An 18,585-nucleotide genomic window follows, 5' to 3' on the forward strand; every position below is an offset into this window, starting at 1 on the left:
ACAGCCTTCCTCTAGTAAATACCCTGTTCAACCTGCTACAGCCTTCCTCTAGTAAATACCCTGTTCAACCTGCTAAAGCCTTCCTCTAGTAAATACCCTGTTCAACCTGCTACAGCCTTCCTCCAGTAAATACCCTGTTTAACCTGCTACAGCCTTCCTCTAGTAAATACCCTGTTCAACCTGCTACAGCCTTCCTCCAGTAAATACCCTGTTCAACCTGCTACAGCCTTCCTCTAGTAAATACTACTGTTCAACCTGCTACAGCCTTCCTCCAGTAAATACCCTGTTCAACCTGCTACAGCCTTCCTCTAGTAAATACTACTGTTCAACCTGCTTACAGCCTTCCTCCAGTAAATACCCTGTTTAACCTGCTACAGCCTTCCTCCAGTAAATACCCTGTTCAACCTGCTACAGCCTTCCTCCAGTAAATACCCTGTTTAACCTGCTACAGCCTTCCTCCTGTAAATACCCTGTTCAACCTGCTACAGCCTTCCTCTAGTAAATACCCTGTTCAACCTGCTACAGCCTTCCTCCAGTAAATACCCTGTTCAACATGCTACAGCCTTCCTCTAGTAAATACCCTGTTCAACATGCTACAGCCTTCCTCCAGTAAATACCCTGTTCAACATGCTACAGCCTTCCTCTAGTAAATACCCTGTTCAACCTGCTACAGCCTTCCTCTAGTAAATACCCTGTTCAACCTGCTACAGCCTTCCTCTAGTAAATACCCTGTTCAACCTGCTACAGCCTTCCTCTAGTAAATACCCTGTTCAACCTGCTACAGCCTTCCTCTAGTAAATACCCTGTTCAACCTGCTACAGCCTTCCTCTAGTAAATACCCTGTTCAACCTGCTACAGCCTTCCTCCAGTAAATACCCTGTTTAACCTGCTACAGCCTTCCTCCAGTAAATACCCTGTTTAACCTGCTACAGCCTTCCTCCAGTAAATACCCTGTTCAACCTGCTACAGCCTTCCTCCAGTAAATACCCTGTTTAACCTGCTACAGCCTTCCTCTAGTAAATACCCTGTTCAACCTGCTACAGCCTTCCTCTAGTAAATACCCTGTTCAACCTGCTACAGCCTTCCTCTAGTAAATACCCTGTTCAACCTGCTACAGCCTTCCTCCAGTAAATACCCTGTTCAACCTGCTACAGCCTTCCTCTAGTAAATACCCTGTTTAACCTGCTACAGCCTTCCTCTAGTAAATACCCTGTTTAACCTGCTACAGCCTTCCTCTAGTAAATACCCTGTTTAACCTGCTACAGCCTTCCTCTAGTAAATACCCTGTTTAACCTGCTACAGCCTTCCTCTAGTAAATACCCTGTTCAACCTGCTACAGCCTTCCTCCAGTAAATACCCTGTTTAACCTGCTACAGCCTTCCTCCTGTAAATACCCTGTTCAACCTGCTACAGCCTTCCTCTAGTAAATACCCTGTTCAACCTGCTACAGCCTTCCTCTAGTAAATACCCTGTTCAACCTGCTACAGCAGGCTGTAACTGTTTTAAAGACCCCATTGGCCTCGTGGTGAAATCCCTGAGCGGTTTCCTTCCTCTCCGGCAACTGAGTTAGGATGGATGCCTGTATCTTTGTAGTGACTGGGTGCATTGACACACCATCCAAAGTGTCATTAATAACTTCACCATCCTCAAAGGGATATTCAATGTGTGTGTTTTAAATGTACCATCTATGAATAGGAGCCCTTCTTTGCGAGGCATTGGAAAACCTCCCTGATCTTTGTGGTTGAATCTGTGTTTGAAATCCACTGCTCGACTGAAGGACCTTAGAGCTAATTGTATGTGTGGGGTACAGAGATGAAGGACCTTAGAGATAATTGTATGTGTGGGGTACAGAGATGAGGGACCTTAGATAAAATTGTATGTGTGGGGTACAGAGATGAAGGACCTTAGAGATAATTGTATGTGTGGGGTACAGAGATGAGGGACCTTAGAGATAATTGTATGTGTGGGGTACAGAGATGAGGGACCTTAGAGATAATTGTATGTGTGGGGTACAGAGATGAGGGACCTTAGAGATAATTGTATGTGTGGGGTACAGAGATGAGGGACCTTAGAGATAATTGTATGTGTGGGGTACAGAGATGAGGGACCTTAGAGATAATTGTATGTGTGGGGTACAGAGATGAGGGACCTTAGAGATAATTGTATGTGTGGGGGACAGAGATGAGGGACCTTAGAGATAATTGTATGTGTGGGGTACAGAGAGGAGGGACCTTAGAGATAATTGTATGTGTGGGGTACAGAGAGGAGGGACCTTAGAGATAATTGTATGTGTGGGGTACAGAGATGAGGGACCTTAGAGATAATTGTATGTGTGGGGTACAGAGATGAGGGACCTTAGAGATAATTGTATGTGTGGGGTACAGAGAGGAGGGACCTTAGAGATAATTGTATGTGTGGGGTACAGAGAGGAGGGACCTTAGAGATAATTGTATGTGTGGGGGACAGAGATGAGGGACCTTAGAGATAATTGTATGTGTGGGGGACAGAGATGAGGGACCTTAGAGATAATTGTATGTGTGGGGGTACAGAGATGAAGGACCTTAGAGATAATTGTATGTGTGGGGTACAGAGAGGAGGGACCTTAGAGATAATTGTATGTGTGGGGGTACGGAGATGAGAGACCTTAGAGATAATTGTATGTGTGGGGGTACAGAGATGAGGGACCTTAGAGATAATTGTATGTGTGGGGGTACAGAGAGGAGGGACCTTAGAGATAATTGTATGTGTGGGGGACAGAGAGATGAGGGACCTTAGAGATAATTGTATGTGTGGGGTACAGAGATGAGGGACCTTAGAGATAATTGTATGTGTGGGGGTACAGAGATGAGGGACCTTAGAGATAATTGTATTTGTGGGGGTACGGAGATGAGAGACCTTAGAGATAATTGTATGTGTGGGGGTACAGAGATGAGGGACCTTAGAGATAATTGTATGTGTGGGGGTACAGAGATGAGGGACCTTAGAGATAATTGTATGTGTGGGGGTACAGAGATGAGGGACCTTAGAGATAATTGTATGTGTGGGGGTACAGAGATGAGGGACCTTAGAGATAATTGTATGTGTGGGGGTACAGAGATGAGGGACCTTAGAGATAATTGTATGTGTGGGGGTACAGAGATGAGGGACCTTAGAGATAATTGTATGTGTGGGGGTACAGAGATGAGGGACCTTAGAGATAATTGTATGTGTGGGGGTACAGAGAGGAGGGACCTTAGAGATAATTGTATGTGTGGGGGTACAGAGATGAGGGACCTTAGAGATAATTGTATGTGTGGGGTACAGAGAGGAGGGACCTTAGAGATAATTGTATGTGTGGGGTACAGAGATAAGGGACCTTAGAGATAATTGTATGTGTGGGGGACAGAGATGAGGGACCTTAGAGATAATTGTATGTGTGGGGGTACAGAGATGAGGGACCTTAGAGATAATTGTATGTGTGGGGTACAGAGAGGATGGACCTTAGAGATAATTGTATGTGTGGGGTACAGAGATGAGGGACCTTAGAGATAATTGTATGTGTGGGGGACAGAGATGAGGGACCTTAGAGATAATTGTATGTGTGGGGTACGGAGATGAGAGACCTTAGAGATAATTGTATGTGTGGGGGTACAGAGATGAGGGACCTTAGAGATAATTGTATGTGTGGGGGTACAGAGATGAGGGACCTTAGAGATAATTGTATGTGTGGGGGTATAGAGATGAGGGACCTTAGAGATAATTGTATGTGTGGGGTACAGAGATGAGGGACCTTAGAGATAATTGTATGTGTGGGGTACAGAGATGAGGGACCTTAGAGATAATTGTATGTGTGGGGTACAGAGAGGAGGGACCTTAGAGATAATTGTATGTGTGGGGGACAGAGATGAGGGACCTTAGAGATAATTGTATGTGTGGGGGACAGAGATGAGGGACCTTAGAGATAATTGTATGTGTGGGTTACAGAGATGAGGGACCTTAGAGATAATTGTATGTGTGGGGTACAGAGATGAGGGACCTTAGAGATAATTGTATGTGTGGGTTACAGAGAGGAGGGACCTTAGAGATAATTGTATGTGTGGGGGACAGAGATGAGGGACCTTAGAGATAATTGTATGTGTGGGGGACAGAGATGAGGGACCTTAGAGATAATTGTATGTGTGGGTTACAGAGATGAGGGACCTTAGAGATAATTGTATGTGTGGGGTACAGAGATGAGGGACCTTAGAGATAATTGTATGTGTGGGGTACAGAGAGGAGGGACCTTAGAGATAATTGTATGTGTGGGGTACAGACAGGAGGGACCTTAGAGATAATTGTATGTGTGGGGTACAGAGAGGAGGGACCTTAGAGATAATTGTATATGTGGGGGACAGAGATGAGGGACCTTAGAGATAATTGTATGTGTGTGGTACAGAGATGAGGGACCTTAGAGATAATTGTATGTGTGGGGTACAGAGATGAGGGACCTTAGAGATAATTGTATGTGTGGGGTACAGAGAGGAGGGACCTTAGAGATAATTGTATGTGTGGGGTACAGAGATGAAGGACCTTAGAGATAATTGTATGTGTGGGGTACAGAGATGAAGGACCTTAGAGATAATTGTATGTGTGGGGTACAGAGATGAGGGACCTTAGAGATAATTGTATGTGTGGGTTACAGAGATGAAGGACCTTAGAGATAATTGTATGTGTGGGTTACAGAGATGAGGGACCTTAGAGATAATTGTATGTGTGGGGGACAGAGATGAGGGACCTTAGAGATAATTGTATGTGTGGGGTACAGAGATGAGGGACCTTAGAGATAATTGTATGTGTGGGGTACAGATATGAGGGACCTTAGAGATAATTGTATGTGTGGGGGGACAGAGATGAGGGACCTTAGAGATAATTGTATGTGTGGGGGACAGAGATGAGGGACCTTAGAGATAATTGTATGTGTGGGGGACAGAGATAAGGGACCTTAGAGATAATTGTATGTGTGGGTTACAGAGATGAGGACCTTAGAGATAATTGTATGTGTGGGGTACAGAGATGAGGGACCTTAGAGATAATTGTATGTGTGGGGTACAGAGATGAGGGACCTTAGAGATAATTGTATGTGTGGGGTACAGAGAGGAGGGACCTTAGAGATAATTGTATATGTGGGGGACAGAGATGAGGGACCTTAGAGATAATTGTATGTGTGGGGTACAGAGATGAGGGACCTTAGAGATAATTGTATGTGTGGGGTACAGAGATGAGGGACCTTAGAGATAATTGTATGTGTGGGGTACAGAGAGGAGGGACCTTAGAGATAATTGTATGTGTGGGGTACAGAGATGAAGGACCTTAGAGATAATTGTATGTGTGGGGTACAGAGATGAAGGACCTTAGAGATAATTGTATGTGTGGGGTACAGAGATGAGGGACCTTAGAGATAATTGTATGTGTGGGGTACAGAGATGAGGGACCTTAGAGATAATTGTATGTGTGGGTTACAGAGATGAAGGACCTTAGAGATAATTGTATGTGTGGGTTACAGAGATGAGGGACCTTAGAGATAATTGTATGTGTGGGGGACAGAGAGGAGGGACCTTAGAGATAATTGTATGTGTGGGTTACAGAGATGAGGGACCTTAGAGATAATTGTATGTGTGGGGGACAGAGATGAGGGACCTTAGAGATAATTGTATGTGTGGGGTACAGAGATGAGGGACCTTAGAGATAATTGTATGTGTGGGGTACAGAGATGAGGGACCTTAGAGATAATTGTATGTGTGGGGTACAGAGAGGAGGGACCTTAGAGATAATTGTATGTGTGGGGGACAGAGATGAGGGACCTTAGAGATAATTGTATGTGTGGGGGACAGAGATGAGGGACCTTAGAGATAATTGTATGTGTGGGGGACAGAGATGAGGGACCTTAGAGATAATTGTATGTGTGGGTTACAGAGATGAGGGACCTTAGAGATAATTGTATGTGTGGGGTACAGAGATGAGGGACCTTAGAGATAATTGTATGTGTGGGGTACAGAGAGGAGGGACCTTAGAGATAATTGTATGTGTGGGGTACAGAGAGGAGGGACCTTAGAGATAATTGTATGTGTGGGGTACAGAGAGGAGGGACCTTAGAGATAATTGTATGTGTGGGGTACAGAGAGGAGGGACCTTAGAGATAATTGTATGTGTGGGGTACAGAGATGAAGGACCTTAGAGATAATTGTATGTGTGGGGTACAGAGATGAAGGACCTTAGAGATAATTGTATGTGTGGGGTACAGAGATGAGGGACCTTAGAGATAATTGTATGTGTGGGGTACAGAGATGAGGGACCTTAGAGATAATTGTATGTGTGGGTTACAGAGATGAAGGACCTTAGAGATAATTGTATGTGTGGGTTACAGAGATGAGGGACCTTAGAGATAATTGTATGTGTGGGGGACAGAGATGAGGGACCTTAGAGATAATTGTATGTGTGGGTTACAGAGATGAGGGACCTTAGAGATAATTGTATGTGTGGGGGACAGAGATGAGGGACCTTAGAGATAATTGTATGTGTGGGTTACAGAGATGAGGGACCTTAGAGATAATTGTATGTGTGGGGTACAGAGATGAGGGACCTTAGAGATAATTGTATGTGTGGGGTACAGAGAGGAGGGACCTTAGAGATAATTGTATGTGTGGGGGACAGAGATGAGGGACCTTAGAGATAATTGTATGTGTGGGGGACAGAGATGAGAGACCTTAGAGATAATTGTATGTGTGGGGGGACAGAGATGAGGGACCTTAGAGATAATTGTATGTGTGGGTTACAGAGATGAGGGACCTTAGAGATAATTGTATGTGTGGGGGTACAGAGATGAGGGACCTTAGAGATAATTGTATGTGTGGGGTACAGAGATGAGGGACCTTAGAGATAATTGTATGTGTGGGGTACAGAGATGAGGGACCTTAGAGATAATTGTATGTGTGGGGTACAGAGAGGAGGGACCTTAGAGATAATTGTATGTGTGGGGGACAGAGATGAGGGACCTTAGAGATAATTGTATGTGTGGGGGACAGAGATGAGGGACCTTAGAGATAATTGTATGTGTGGGTTACAGAGATGAGGGACCTTAGAGATAATTGTATGTGTGGGGTACAGAGATGAGGGACCTTAGAGATAATTGTATGTGTGGGTTACAGAGAGGAGGGACCTTAGAGATAATTGTATGTGTGGGGGGACAGAGATGAGGGACCTTAGAGATAATTGTATGTGTGGGGGACAGAGATGAGGGACCTTAGAGATAATTGTATGTGTGGGTTACAGAGATGAGGGACCTTAGAGATAATTGTATGTGTGGGGTACAGAGATGAGGGACCTTAGAGATAATTGTATGTGTGGGGTACAGAGAGGAGGGACCTTAGAGATAATTGTATGTGTGGGGTACAGAGAGGAGGGACCTTAGAGATAATTGTATGTGTGGGGTACAGAGAGGAGGGACCTTAGAGATAATTGTATATGTGGGGACAGAGATGAGGGACCTTAGAGATAATTGTATGTGTGTGGTACAGAGATGAGGGACCTTAGAGATAATTGTATGTGTGGGGTACAGAGATGAGGGACCTTAGAGATAATTGTATGTGTGGGGTACAGAGAGGAGGGACCTTAGAGATAATTGTATGTGTGGGGTACAGAGATGAAGGACCTTAGAGATAATTGTATGTGTGGGGTACAGAGATGAAGGACCTTAGAGATAATTGTATGTGTGGGGGTACAGAGATGAGGGACCTTAGAGATAATTGTATGTGTGGGTTACAGAGATGAAGGACCTTAGAGATAATTGTATGTGTGGGTTACAGAGATGAGGGACCTTAGAGATAATTGTATGTGTGGGGGACAGAGATGAGGGACCTTAGAGATAATTGTATGTGTGGGGTACAGAGATGAGGGACCTTAGAGATAATTGTATGTGTGGGGGACAGAGATGAGGGACCTTAGAGATAATTGTATGTGTGGGGGACAGAGATGAGGGACCTTAGAGATAATTGTATGTGTGGGGGGACAGAGATGAGGGACCTTAGAGATAATTGTATGTGTGGGGGACAGAGATAAGGGACCTTAGAGATAATTGTATGTGTGGGTTACAGAGATGAGGGACCTTAGAGATAATTGTATGTGTGGGGTACAGAGAGGAGGGACCTTAGAGATAATTGTATGTGTGGGGTACAGAGAGGAGGGACCTTAGAGATAATTGTATGTGTGGGGTACAGAGAGGAGGGACCTTAGAGATAATTGTATATGTGGGGGACAGAGATGAGGGACCTTAGAGATAATTGTATGTGTGGGGGTACAGAGATGAGGACCTTAGAGATAATTGTATGTGTGGGGTACAGAGATGAGGGACCTTAGAGATAATTGTATGTGTGGGGTACAGAGAGGAGGGACCTTAGAGATAATTGTATGTGTGGGGTACAGAGATGAAGGACCTTAGAGATAATTGTATGTGTGGGGTACAGAGATGAAGGACCTTAGAGATAATTGTATGTGTGGGGTACAGAGATGAGGGACCTTAGAGATAATTGTATGTGTGGGGGTACAGAGATGAGGGACCTTAGAGATAATTGTATGTGTGGGTTACAGAGATGAAGGACCTTAGAGATAATTGTATGTGTGGGTTACAGAGATGAGGGACCTTAGAGATAATTGTATGTGTGGGGACAGAGAGGAGGGACCTTAGAGATAATTGTATGTGTGGGTTACAGAGATGAGGGACCTTAGAGATAATTGTATGTGTGGGGGACAGAGATGAGGGACCTTAGAGATAATTGTATGTGTGGGTTACAGAGATGAGGGACCTTAGAGATAATTGTATGTGTGGGGTACAGAGATGAGGGACCTTAGAGATAATTGTATGTGTGGGGTACAGAGAGGAGGGACCTTAGAGATAATTGTATGTGTGGGGGACAGAGATGAGGGACCTTAGAGATAATTGTATGTGTGGGGGACAGAGATGAGGGACCTTAGAGATAATTGTATGTGTGGGGGACAGAGATGAGGGACCTTAGAGATAATTGTATGTGTGGGGTACAGAGATGAGGGACCTTAGAGATAATTGTATGTGTGGGGTACAGAGATGAGGGACCTTAGAGATAATTGTATGTGTGGGGTACAGAGAGGAGGGACCTTAGAGATAATTGTATGTGTGGGGTACAGAGAGGAGGGACCTTAGAGATAATTGTATGTGTGGGGTACAGAGAGGAGGGACCTTAGAGATAATTGTATGTGTGGGGTACAGAGATGAAGGACCTTAGAGATAATTGTATGTGTGGGGTACAGAGATGAAGGACCTTAGAGATAATTGTATGTGTGGGGTACAGAGATGAGGGACCTTAGAGATAATTGTATGTGTGGGGTACAGAGATGAGGGACCTTAGAGATAATTGTATGTGTGGGTTACAGAGATGAAGGACCTTAGAGATAATTGTATGTGTGGGTTACAGAGATGAGGGACCTTAGAGATAATTGTATGTGTGGGGGACAGAGATGAGGGACCTTAGAGATAATTGTATGTGTGGGTTACAGAGATGAGGGACCTTAGAGATAATTGTATGTGTGGGGGACAGAGATGAGGGACCTTAGAGATAATTGTATGTGTGGGTTACAGAGATGAGGGACCTTAGAGATAATTGTATGTGTGGGGTACAGAGATGAGGGACCTTAGAGATAATTGTATGTGTGGGGTACAGAGAGGAGGGACCTTAGAGATAATTGTATGTGTGGGGGACAGAGATGAGGGACCTTAGAGATAATTGTATGTGTGGGGGACAGAGATGAGGGACCTTAGATATATTTGTATGTGTGGGGACAGAGATGAGGGACCTTAGAGATAATTGTATGTGTGGGGGACAGAGATGAGGGACCTTAGAGATAATTGTATGTGTGGGTTACAGAGATGAGGGACCTTAGAGATAATTGTATGTGTGGGGTACAGAGATGAGGGACCTTAGAGATAATTGTATGTGTGGGGTACAGAGAGGAGGGACCTTAGAGATAATTGTATGTGTGGGGTACAGAGAGGAGGGACCTTAGAGATAATTGTATGTGTGGGGTACAGAGAGGAGGGACCTTAGAGATAATTGTATATGTGGGGACAGAGATGAGGGACCTTAGAGATAATTGTATGTGTGGGGTACAGAGATGAGGGACCTTAGAGATAATTGTATGTGTGGGGTACAGAGATGAGGGACCTTAGAGATAATTGTATGTGTGGGGTACAGAGAGGAGGGACCTTAGAGCTAATTGTATGTGTGGGGTACAGAGATGAAGGACCTTAGAGATAATTGTATGTGTGGGGGACAGAGATGAGGGACCTTAGAGATAATTGTATGTGTGGGGTACAGAGATGAGGGACCTTAGAGATAATTGTATGTGTGGGGTACAGAGATGAAGGACCTTAGAGATAATTGTATGTGTGGGGTACAGAGATGAGGGACCTTAGAGATAATTGTATGTGTGGGGGGACAGAGATGAGGGACCTTAGAGATAATTGTATGTGTGGGGACAGAGATGAGGGACCTTAGAGATAATTGTATGTGTGGGGGACAGAGATGAGGGACCTTAGAGATAATTGTATGTGTGGGTTACAGAGATGAGGGACCTTAGAGATAATTGTATGTGTGGGGTACAGAGATGAGGGACCTTAGAGATAATTGTATGTGTGGGGTACAGAGATGAGGGACCTTAGAGATAATTGTATATGTGGGGTACAGAGAGGAGGGACCTTAGAGATAATTGTATATGTGGGGTACAGAGAGGAGGGACCTTAGAGATAATTGTATGTGTGGGGTACAGAGAGGAGGGACCTTAGAGATAATTGTATATGTGGGGGACAGAGATGAGGGACCTTAGAGATAATTGTATGTGTGGGGTACAGAGATGAGGGACCTTAGAGATAATTGTATGTGTGGGGTACAGAGATGAGGGACCTTAGAGATAATTGTATGTGTGGGGAACAGAGATGAGGGACCTTAGAGATAATTGTATGTGTGGGGGACAGAGATGAGGGACCTTAGAGATAATTGTATGTGTGGGTTACAGAGATGAGGGACCTTAGAGATAATTGTATGTGTGGGGTACAGAGATGAGGGACCTTAGAGATAATTGTATGTGTGGGGTACAGAGAGGAGGGACCTTAGAGATAATTGTATGTGTGGGGGACAGAGATGAGGGACCTTAGAGATAATTGTATGTGTGGGGGACAGAGATGAGGGACCTTAGATATATTTGTATGTGTGGGGGACAGAGATGAGGGACCTTAGAGATAATTGTATGTGTGGGGGACAGAGATGAGGGACCTTAGAGATAATTGTATGTGTGGGTTACAGAGATGAGGGACCTTAGAGATAATTGTATGTGTGGGGTACAGAGATGAGGGACCTTAGAGATAATTGTATGTGTGGGGTACAGAGAGGAGGGACCTTAGAGATAATTGTATGTGTGGGGTACAGAGAGGAGGGACCTTAGAGATAATTGTATGTGTGGGGTACAGAGAGGAGGGACCTTAGAGATAATTGTATATGTGGGGACAGAGATGAAGGACCTTAGAGATAATAATAATAATAATATATGCCATTTAGCAGACGCTTTTATCCAAAGCGACTTACAGTCATGTGTGCATACATTCTACGTATGGGTGGTCCCGGGATCGAACCCACTATCCTGGCGTTACAAGCGCCATGCTCTACCAACTGAGCTACAGAAGGACCAGATAATTGTATGTGTGGGGTACAGAGATGAGGGACCTTAGAGATAATTGTATGTGTGGGTTACAGAGATGAAGGACCTTAGAGATAATTGTATGTGTGGGTTACAGAGATGAGGGACCTTAGAGATAATTGTATGTGTGGGGGACAGAGATGAGGGACCTTAGAGATAATTGTATGTGTGGGGGGACAGAGATGAGGGACCTTAGAGATAATTGTATGTGTGGGGACAGAGATGAGGACCTTAGAGATAATTGTATGTGTGGGTTACAGAGATGAGGGACCTTAGAGATAATTGTATGTGTGGGGTACAGAGATGAGGGACCTTAGAGATAATTGTATGTGTGGGGTACAGAGATGAGGGACCTTAGAGATAATTGTATATGTGGGGTACAGAGAGGAGGGACCTTAGAGATAATTGTATATGTGGGGTACAGAGAGGAGGGACCTTAGAGATAATTGTATGTGTGGGGTACAGAGAGGAGGGACCTTAGAGATAATTGTATATGTGGGGGGACAGAGATGAGGGACCTTAGAGATAATTGTATGTGTGGGGTACAGAGAGGAGGGACCTTAGAGATAATTGTATGTGTGGGGTACAGAGATGAGGGACCTTAGAGATAATTGTATGTGTGGGGTACAGAGATGAGGGACCTTAGAGATAATTGTATGTGTGGGGTACAGAGATGAAGGACCTTAGAGATAATTGTATGTGTGGGGTACAGAGATGAGGGACCTTAGAGATAATTGTATGTGTGGGGTACAGAGATGAGGGACCTTAGAGATAATTGTATGTGTGGGGTACAGAGAGGAGGGACCTTAGAGATAATTGTATGTGTGGGGTACAGAGATGAAGGACCTTAGAGATAATTGTATGTGTGGGGGACAGAGATGAAGGACCTTAGAGATAATTGTATGTGTGGGGTACAGAGATGAGGGACCTTAGAGATAATTGTATGTGTGGGTTACAGAGATGAAGGACCTTAGAGATAATTGTATGTGTGGGTTACAGAGATGAGGGACCTTAGAGATAATTGTATATGTGGGGACAGAGATGAGGGACCTTAGAGATAATTGTATGTGTGGGGTACAGAGAGGAGGGACCTTAGAGATAATTGTATGTGTGGGGTACAGAGATGAAGGACCTTAGAGATAATTGTATATGTGGGGGGACAGAGATGAGGGACCTTAGAGATAATTGTATATGTGGGGACAGAGATGAGGGACCTTAGAGATAATTGTATGTGTGGGGTACAGAGATGAGGGACCTTAGAGATAATTGTATGTGTGGGGTACAGAGATGAGGGACCTTAGAGATAATTGTATGTGTGGGGTACAGAGATGAGGGACCTTAGAGATAATTGTATGTGTGGGGTACAGAGATGAAGGACCTTAGAGATAATTGTATGTGTGGGGTACAGAGATGAGGGACCTTAGAGATAATTGTATGTGTGGGGTACAGAGATGAGGGACCTTAGAGATAATTGTATGTGTGGGTTACAGAGATGAAGGACCTTAGAGATAATTGTATGTGTGGGTTACAGAGATGAGGGACCTTAGAGATAATTGTATGTGTGGGGGACAGAGATGAGGGACCTTAGAGATAATTGTATGTGTGGGGGACAGAGATGAGGGACCTTAGAGATAATTGTATGTGTGGGGGACAGAGATGAGGGACCTTAGAGATAATTGTATGTGTGGGGGACAGAGATGAGGGACCTTAGAGATAATTGTATGTGTGGGGGACAGAGATGAGGGACCTTAGAGATAATTGTATGTGTGGGGTACAGAGATGAGGGACCTTAGAGATAATTGTATGTGTGGGGTACAGAGATGAGGGACCTTAGAGATAATTGTTTGTGTGGGGTACAGAGATGAGGCAGTCATTCAAAAATAACACTATTATTGCACACAGAGTCCATGCAACTTATTATGTGACTTGCTAAGCACATTTTTACTCCTGAACTTATTTAGTCTTGACATAACAAAGGAGATTAATACTTAGTGACTCAAGACATCTCAGCTTTTAATTTTTAATGAATTTGTAAAAACAAAAAAATGATATAAAACATAATTCCACTTTGACATTATTGGGTATTGTGTGTGGGCCAGTGACCAATGATTTAAAACATGTAAAAATGTAAACCATTTCAAATTCAGGCTGTAACAAAATGTGGATAAAGTCTAGAGGTGTGAAGGCACTGTCCATGGGGCATCAGTTTCTAAGGTGTAGGGTTGAGTACCGGGTGGTAGCCGGCTAGTAACAGTGACAGAGGTTCAGGGCAGGGTACCGGGCGCCAGTATCGCCAGCTGATCTCTCATTAAATCATCAGTACTAAACTCTAAACTAAACACAAAACTAAGCACTAACCTCTAAACTAAACGCTAACCTCTAAACTAAACTGAAACTAAGCCACACAGCTGAGCTCAGTTGCAACCAATGTCAGTCCACTCCCAAACGCGGATGTCATGTTTATATTTTAGTCTTGATTGCAGCCAACATTTTCACCCTCTAGTTGGTAATATTGTCAGGACAACTTAGTCCTGCTATATGAGCAGACTAAGGCCGATCCATTTGACAATCATTCCGGTCAACTGAAATAAAGCATTTTCCTCAGATAATTTTTATTGTATTTATTTATCCGGTATTTTACCAGGTAAGTTGACTGAAAACACATTCTCATTTACAGCAAGAACCTGGGAAATAATTACAGGGGAGAGGAGGGGGATGAATGAGCCAATTGTAAATTGGGGATTATTATGTAAAATTGGGGATTAAATGTAATATATTATATTATTATTATTGTAATTAGGTGATCGTGATGGTTTGAGGGCCAGATTGGGAATTTAGCCAGGACACCGGGGTTAACACCCCTACTCTTACAATAAGTGCCCTCTGGCCCTCCAACACCACTTCCAGCAGCATCTGGTCTCCCATCCGGGAACTGACCAGGACCAACCCTGCTTAGTTTCAGAAGCAAGCCAACAGTGGTATTCAGGGTGGTTTGCTGCTGGCTATAGTATCTACTGTGGCAATTTACTCAACATTTTCTGAATGTACGGCTTGTGTTGTTGTTTACTTTTCCTTTCCAATTAATGTAAATTATTAATAATGTCTTAATATGGTAATTTCTTATCAAAAGGGGGGGAAAAGAAAGTATCCCTGAACTGCCCACTTCTAAAATTGGTTACTAAATCAAGCCAATCATGATTGAAGTGGCTTTTTCCAGGCTCGTTTTCACCTCATTTATCAACTGATCTACTAAAGGCTCAATAGGAGGTTCAGGTTAATCATGTGTTGTGTCGAAGAAAAAAACATTTTTACCCTTTACTTTGTTGTATTCATACTTGGGATATCTCTTTTCGACAGTAAAATGTTTTCTCAGACGAGGATGTCTTTAGCATATGTTTTCATTAAATTCATTACATTAAATGTCTAATCAAGATATATCAAATGAAAAAAATATGTTATAATGTGGCCAAAAAAATAGACTCCTACTCATAGATCCCGAGTGACAGGACACATCGTCGATAGATCCCGAGTGACAGGACACATCGTCGATAGATCCCGAGTGACAGGACACATCGTCGATAGATCCCGAGTGACAGGACACATCGTCGATAGATCCCGAGTGACAGGACACATGGTCGATAGATCCCGAGTGACAGGACACATCGTCGATAGATCCCGAGTGACAGGACACATCGTCGATAGATCCCGAGTGACAGGACACATCGTCGATAGATCCCGAGTGACAGGACACATCGTCAATAGATCCCGAGTGATGTAACACATCGTCGATAGATCCCGAGTGACGTAACACATCGTCGATAGATCCCGAGTGACAGGACACATCGTCGATAGATCCCGAGTGACAGGACACATCGTCGATAGATCCCGAGTGACAGGACACATCGTCGATAGATCCCGAGTGACAGGACACATCGTCGATAGATCCCGAGTGACAGGACACATCGTCGATAGATCCCGAGTGACAGGACACATCGTCAATAGATCCCGAGTGATGTAACACATCGTCGATAGATCCCGAGTGACGTAACACATCGTCGATAGATCCCGAGTGACAGGACACATCGTCGATAGATCCCGAGTGACAGGACACATCGTCGATAGATCCCGAGTGACGTAACACATCGTCGATAGATCCCGAGTGACGTAACACATCGTCGATAGATCCCGAGTGACAGGACACATCGTCGATAGATCCCGAGTGACAGGACACATCGTCGATAGATCCCGAGTGACGTAACACATCGTCGATAGATCCCGAGTGACAGGACACATCGTCGATAGATCCCGAGTGACAGGACACATCGTCGATAGATCCCGAGTGACGTAACACATCGTCGATAGATCCCGAGTGACGTAACACATCGTCGATAGATCCCGAGTGACAGGACACATCGTCGATAGATCCCGAGTGACAGGACACATCGTCGATAGATCCCGAGTGACAGGACACATCGTCGATAGATCCCGAGTGACAGGACACATCGTCAATAGATCCCGAGTGATGTAACACATCGTCGATAGATCCCGAGTGACGTAACACATCGTCGATAGATCCCGAGTGACAGGACACATCGTCGATAGATCCCGAGTGATGTAACACATCGTTGATAGATCCCGAGTGACAGGACACATCGTCGATAGATCCCGAGTGACAGGACACATCGTCGATAGATCCCGAGTGACATAACACATCGTCGATAGATCCCGAGTGACATAACACATCGTCAATAGATCCCGAGTGATGTAACACATCGTCGATAGATCCCGAGTGACGTAACACATCGTCGATAGATCCCGAGTGACAGGACACATCGTCGATAGATCCCGAGTGACAGGACACATCGTCGATAGATCCCGAGTGACGTAACACATCGTCGATAGATCCCGAGTGACGTAACACATCGTCGATAGATCCCGAGTGACAGGACACATCGTCGATAGATCCCGAGTGACAGGACACATCGTCGATAGATCCCGAGTGACGTAACACATCGTCGATAGATCCCGAGTGACGTAACACATCGTCGATAGATCCCGAGTGACAGGACACATCGTCGATAGATCCCGAGTGACAGGACACATCGTCGATAGATCCCGAGTGACGTAACACATCGTCGATAGATCCCGAGTGACGTAACACATCGTCGATAGATCCCGAGTGACAGGACACATCGTCGATAGATCCCGAGTGACAGGACACATCGTCGATAGATCCCGAGTGACGTAACACATCGTCAATAGATCCCGAGTGATGTAACACATCGTCGATAGATCCCGAGTGACGTAACACATCGTCGATAGATCCCGAGTGACAGGACACATCGTCGATAGATCCCGAGTGACAGGACACATCGTCGATAGATCCCGAGTGACAGGACACATCGTCGATAGATCCCGAGTGACGTAACACATCGTCGATAGATCCCGAGTGACAGGACACATCGTCGATAGATCCCGAGTGACAGGACACATCGTCGATAGATCCCGAGTGACGTAACACATCGTCGATAGATCCCGAGTGACGTAACACATCGTCGATAGATCCCGAGTGACAGGACACATCGTCGATAGATCCCGAGTGACAGGACACATCGTCGATAGATCCCGAGTGACGTAACACATCGTCGATAGATCCCGAGTGACAGGACACATCGTCGATAGATCCCGAGTGACAGGACACATCGTCGATAGATCCCGAGTGACGTAACACATCGTCGATAGATCCCGAGTGACAGGACACATCGTCGATAGATCCCGAGTGACAGGACACATCGTCGATAGATCCCGAGTGACGTAACACATCGTCGATAGATCCCGAGTGACGTAACACATCGTCGATAGATCCCGAGTGACAGGACACATCGTCGATAGATCCCGAGTGACAGGACACATCGTCGATAGATCCCGAGTGACGTAACACATCGTCGATAGATCCCGAGTGACAGGACACATCGTCGATAGATCCCGAGTGACAGGACACATCGTCGATAGATCCCGAGTGACAGGACACATCGTCGATAGATCCCGAGTGACAGGACACATCGTCGATAGATCCCGAGTGACAGGACACATCGTCAATAGATCCCGAGTGATGTAACACATCGTCGATAGATCCCGAGTGACAGGACACATCGTCGATAGATCCCGAGTGACAGGACACATCGTCGATAGATCCCGAGTGACAGGACACATCGTCGATAGATCCCGAGTGACAGGACACATCGTCGATAGATCCCGAGTGACAGGACACATCGTCGATAGATCCCGAGTGACAGGACACATCGTCGATAGATCCCGAGTGATGTAACACATCGTCGATAGATCCCGAGTGACAGGACACATCGTCGATAGATCCCGAGTGACAGGACACATCGTCGATAGATCCCGAGTGACAGGACACATCGTCGATAGATCCCGAGTGACAGGACACATCGTCGATAGATCCCGAGTGACGTAACACATCGTCGATAGATCCCGAGTGACAGGACACATCGTCGATAGATCCCGAGTGACAGGACACATCGTCGATAGATCCCGAGTGACAGGACACATCGTCGATAGATCCCGAGTGACAGGACACATCGTCGATAGATCCCGAGTGACAGGACACATCGTCAATAGATCCCGAGTGATGTAACACATCGTCGATAGATCCCGAGTGACAGGACACATCGTCGATAGATCCCGAGTGACAGGACACATCGTCGATAGATCCCGAGTGATGTAACACATCGTCGATAGATCCCGAGTGACAGGACACATCGTCGATAGATCCCGAGTGACAGGACACATCGTCGATAGATCCCGAGTGACAGGACACATCGTCGA

General features: G+C 45.1%; 1 protein-coding gene across 5 annotated transcripts in view; it reads left to right on the top strand.

Moving 5' to 3' along the window:
• Window positions 1-18,585, top strand: part of LOC118383109 (cell adhesion molecule 2-like) — an 884,842-nt gene that overhangs the window by 676,337 nt on the left and 189,920 nt on the right. The gene's annotated exons all lie outside the window — the stretch shown is intronic.

The sequence above is a fragment of the Oncorhynchus keta genome, chromosome 6 (assembly GCF_023373465.1).
Source record: "Oncorhynchus keta strain PuntledgeMale-10-30-2019 chromosome 6, Oket_V2, whole genome shotgun sequence".
Classification (NCBI taxonomy): domain Eukaryota; kingdom Metazoa; phylum Chordata; class Actinopteri; order Salmoniformes; family Salmonidae; genus Oncorhynchus; species Oncorhynchus keta.